Source organism: Hoplias malabaricus, chromosome 1 (assembly GCF_029633855.1).
Source record: "Hoplias malabaricus isolate fHopMal1 chromosome 1, fHopMal1.hap1, whole genome shotgun sequence".
NCBI lineage: Eukaryota > Metazoa > Chordata > Actinopteri > Characiformes > Erythrinidae > Hoplias > Hoplias malabaricus.
The window spans coordinates 16823381-16828380 of NC_089800.1; the positions used below are offsets into that span (position 1 = coordinate 16823381).

The window sequence follows — 5000 nt, forward strand, 5'->3', positions numbered from 1 at the left end:
CTCCATATATTCTCCTTGCCTAGCTTGCCTTTGCATTCACCGGTCACCTTTGGAAAATTTTTGGGTGAAATTTTTGACTTTCTCCAATCCTCTCCAAACTCATACCCTGCGTAAGGGAGACTCAGACATAGGCAGGTGTGCTTGTCAAATCCTCCTATGTTGTTCCAAAGCTGAGATCTGACCATCCCACTTCCAATATATTCCAGTCAAAAAATATGTGGGTTTTGGACACTTGAAATTTTACAACTCTAAAGACAGATATGAGATCAAGGAGACATGGGATGCATCAATAAATGTTTGTTATTTTGGCACAAACATGATGTTTCACTGATGTGAAATATATTACAGATAGGATGGCCAAAGACTGGTTACTCTTTGGGATAACGTTATTTTTATGCTAAGAAAAAACATTTTTCATGCATCCGATGTCCCCATAATGTCATATATGTCATTAGAGTTGTAGATTTCCACTGTCCAAAACCCATATACGTTTTCACTTGAATGTATTGAAAGTGAAACCATCAGATCTCGGCTTTGGCATGAGATGTCTTGAAAGTAAGACCAGCGCTGTCTAAATATGAGTCTCCTCTGCTCAGGGTGTGAGTACAGATAAGATTGGAGAAAGTCAAAAGTTTTGCTCAAAAATGACTGCAGATCAAAAGAGGTCCCCAGTTCAAATCTGGGTGCCCCTTCATGTAAAGATAGCATTGGTTAGACTTATCTTTTCACTGATGTGAGAGAGAACATCCTAGCAAGAGAGCTTGGCCTCCTTTTGCTGCCTAGTGTCTGAAAATGGAACCCCAAAGATTGTTGGGTGTCTTCATCTTTAGCAGAGGATGGTTTCAATCCATTGACCTCTGTGTTATGGGCCCAACATGCTTCCGCTGCGCCACTCTTCTAGCAGCACACCGCAGATGGGACTCGAACCCACAATCCCTGGCTTAGGAGGCCAGTGCCTTATCCATTAGGCCACTGGGGCTCGGAAAAAAACTCCATATATTCTCCTTGCCTAGCTTGCCTTTGCATTCACCGGTCACCTTTGGAAAATTTTTGGGTGAAATTTTTGACTTTCTCCAATCCTCTCCAAACTCATACCGTGCGTAAGGGAGACTCAGACATAGGCAGGTGTGCTTGTCAAATCCTCCTATGTTGTTCCAAAGCTGAGATCTGACCATCCCACTTCCAATATATTCCAGTCAAAAAATATGTGGGTTTTGGACAGTTGAAATTTTACAACTCTAAAGACAGATATGAGATCAAGGAGACATGGGATGCATCAATAAATGTTTGTTATTTTGGCACAAACATGATGTTTCACTGATGTGAAATATATTACAGATAGGATGGCCAAAGACTGGTTACTCTTTGGGATAACGTTATTTTTATGCTAAGAAAAAACATTTTTCATGCATCCGATGTCCCCATAATGTCATATATGTCATTAGAGTTGTAGATTTCCACTGTCCAAAACCCATATATGTTTTCACTTGAATGTATTGAAAGTGAAACCATCAGATCTCGGCTTTGGCATGAGATGTCTTGAAAGTAAGACCAGCGCTGTCTAAATATGAGTCTCCTCTGCTCAGGGTGTGAGTACAGATAAGATTGGAGAAAGTCAAAAGTTTTGCTCAAAAATGACTGCAAATCAAAAGAGGTTCCCAGTTCAAATCTGGGTGCCCCTTCATGTAAAGATAGCATTGGTTAGACTTATCTTTTCACTGATGTGAGAGAGAACATCCTAGCAAGAGAGCTTGGCCTCCTTTTGCTGCCTAGTGTCTGAAAATGGAACCCCAAAGATTGTTGGGTGTCTTCATCTTTAGCAGAGGATGGCTTCGAGCCATCGACCTCTGGGTTATGGGCCCAGCACGCTTCCGCTGCGCCACTTTGCTAGCAGCACACCGCAGATGGGACTCGAACCCACAATCCCTGGCTTAGGAGGCCAGTGCCTTATCCATTAGGCCACTGGGGCTCAGAAAAAAACTCCATATATTCTCCTTGCCTAGCTTGCCTTTGCATTCACCGGTCACCTTTGGAAAATTTTTGGGTGAAATTTTTGACTTTCTCCAATCCTCTCCAAACTCATACCCTGCGTAAGGGAGACTCAGACATAGGCAGGTGTGCTTGTCAAATCCTCCTATGTTGTTCCAAAGCTGAGATCTGACCATCCCACTTCCAATATATTACAGTCAAAAAATATGTGGGTTTTGGACACTTGAAATTTTACAACTCTAAAGACAGATATGAGATCAAGGAGACATGGGATGCATCAATAATTGTTTTTTTTTTTGACACAAACATGATGTTTCACTGATGTGAAATATATTACAGATAGGATGGCCAAAGACTGGTTACTCTTTGGGATAACGTTATTTTTATGCTAAGAAAAAAACATTTTTCATGCATCCGATGTCCCCATAATGTTATATATGTCATTAGAGTTGTAGATTTCCACTGTCCAAAACCCATATATGTTTTCACTTGAATGTATTGAAAGTGAAACCATCAGATCTTGGCTTTGGCATGAGATGTCTTGAAAGTAAGACCAGCGCTGTCTAAATATGAGTCTCCTCTGCTCAGGGTGTGAGTACAGAGAAGATTGGAGAAAGTCAAAAGTTTTGCTCAAAAATGACTGCAGATCAAAAGAGGTCCCCAGTTCAAATCTGGGTGCCCCCTCATGTAAAGATAGCATTGGTTAGACTTATCTTTTCACTGATGTGAGAGAGAACATCCTAGCAAGAGAGCTTGGCCTCTTTTTGCTGCCTAGTGTCTGAAAATGAAACCTCAAAGATTGTTGGGTGTCTTCATCTTTAGCAGAGGATGGTTTAAATCCATCGACCTCTGGGTTATGGGCCCAGCACGCTTCCGCTGCGCCACTCTGCTAGCAGTACACCCCAGATGGGACTCGAACCCACAATCCCTGGCTTAGGAGGCCAGTGCCTTATCCATTAGGCCACTGGGGCTCAGAGAAAAACTCCATATATTCTCCTTGCCTAGCTTGCCTTTGCATTCACCGGTCACCTTTGGAAGATTTTTGGTTGAAATTTTTGACTTTCTCCAATCCTCTCCAAACTCATACCCTGCGTAAGGGAGACTCAGACATAGGCAGGTGTGCTTGTCAAATCCTCCTATGTTGTTCCAAAGCTGAGATCTGACCATCCCACTTCCAATATATTACAGTCAAAAAATATGTGGGTTTTGGACACTTGAAATTTTACAACTCTAAAGACAGATATGAGATCAAGGAGACATGGGATGCATCAATAATTGTTTTGTTTTTTGACACAAACATGATGTTTCACTGATGTGAAATATATTACAGATAGGATGGCCAAAGACTGGTTACTCTTTGGGATAACGTTATTTTTATGCTAAGAAAAAAACATTTTTCATGCATCCGATGTCCCCATAATGTCATATATGTCATTAGAGTTGTAGATTTCCACTGTCCAAAACCCATATATGTTTTCACTTGAATGTATTGAAAGTGAAACCATCAGATCTTGGCTTTGGCATGAGATGTCTTGAAAGTAAGACCAGCGCTGTCTAAATATGAGTCTCCTCTGCTCAGGGTGTGAGTACAGAGAAGATTGGAGAAAGTCAAAAGTTTTGCTGAAAAATGACTGCAGATCAAAAGAGGTCCCCAGTTCAAATCTGGGTGCCCCCTCATGTAAAGATAGCATTGGTTAGACTTATCTTTTCACTGATGTGAGAGAGAACATCCTAGCAAGAGAGCTTGGCCTCTTTTTGCTGCCTAGTGTCTGAAAATGAAACCTCAAAGATTGTTGGGTGTCTTCATCTTTAGCAGAGGATGGTTTCGATCCATTGACCTCTGGGTTATGGGCCCAGCACGCTTCCGCTGCTCCACTCTGCTAGCAGTACACCCCAGATGGGACTCGAACCCACAATCCCTGGCTTAGGAGGCCAGTGCCTTATCCATCAGGCCATTGGGGCTCAGAAAAAAACTCCATATATTCTCCTTGCCTAGCTTGCCTTTGCATTTGCCTTTGCATTCACCTTTGGAAGATTTTTGGGTGAAATTTTTGACTTTCTCCAATCCTCTCCAAACTCATACCCTGCGTAAGGGAGACTCAGACATAGGCAGGTGTGCTTGTCAAATCCTCCTATGTTGTTCCAAAGCTGAGATCTGACCATCCCACTTCCAATATATTACAGTCAAAAAATATGTGGGTTTTGGACACTTGAAATTTTGCAACTCTAAAGACAGATATGAGATCAAGGAGACATGGGATGCATCAATAATTGTTTTTTTTTTGACACAAACATGATGTTTCACTGATGTGAAATATATTACAGATAGGATGGCCAAAGACTGGTTACTCTTTGGGATAACGTTATTTTTATGCTAAGAAAAAAACATTTTTCATGCATCCGATGTCCCCATAATGTCATATATGTCATTAGAGTTGTAGATTTCCACTGTCCAAAACCCATATATGTTTTCACTTGAATGTATTGAAAGTGAAACCATCAGATCTTGGCTTTGGCATGAGATGTCTTGAAAGTAAGACCAGTGCTGTCTAAATATGAGTCTCCTCTGCTCAGGGTGTGAGTACAGAGAAGATTGGAGAAAGTCAAAAGTTTTGCTCAAAAATGACTGCAGATCAAAAGAGGTCCCCAGTTCAAATCTGGGTGCCCCCTCATGTAAAGATAGCATTGGTTAGACTTATCTTTTCACTGATGTGAGAGAGAACATCCTAGCAAGAGAGCTTGGCCTCCTTTTGTCTGAAAAAGAAACCCCAAAGATTGTTGGGTGTCTTCATCTTTAGCAGAGGATGGTTTCAATCCATCGACCTCTGGGTTATGGGCCCAGCACGCTTCCGCTGCGCCACTCTGCTAGCAGTACACCCCAGATGGGACTCAAACCCACAAACCCTGGCTTAGGAGGCCAGTGCCTTATCCATTAGGCCACTGGGGCTCAGGAAAAAACTCCATATATTCTCCTTGCCTAGCTTGCCTTTGCATTCACCGGTCACCTTTGG

The 5000-nt window shown here is 42.0% G+C and overlaps 4 non-coding genes across 4 annotated transcripts; all 4 read right to left on the reverse strand.

The window, feature by feature from the left end:
* Window positions 1–906: 906 nt before the first annotated feature.
* trnar-ccu (transfer RNA arginine (anticodon CCU)) lies at window positions 907–979 on the reverse strand. Its single transcript has one exon. It is a non-coding gene; the product is annotated as a tRNA-Arg (tRNA).
* Window positions 980–1896: 917 nt separating this feature from the next.
* On the reverse strand, window positions 1897–1969 carry trnar-ccu (transfer RNA arginine (anticodon CCU)). Its single transcript has one exon. It is a non-coding gene; the product is annotated as a tRNA-Arg (tRNA).
* Window positions 1970–2887: 918 nt separating this feature from the next.
* Window positions 2888–2960, reverse strand: trnar-ccu (transfer RNA arginine (anticodon CCU)). The gene has a single exon. It is a non-coding gene; the product is annotated as a tRNA-Arg (tRNA).
* A 1903-nt stretch (window positions 2961–4863) lies between these two features.
* Window positions 4864–4936, reverse strand: trnar-ccu (transfer RNA arginine (anticodon CCU)). Its single transcript has one exon. It is a non-coding gene; the product is annotated as a tRNA-Arg (tRNA).
* Window positions 4937–5000: the final 64 nt, after the last annotated feature.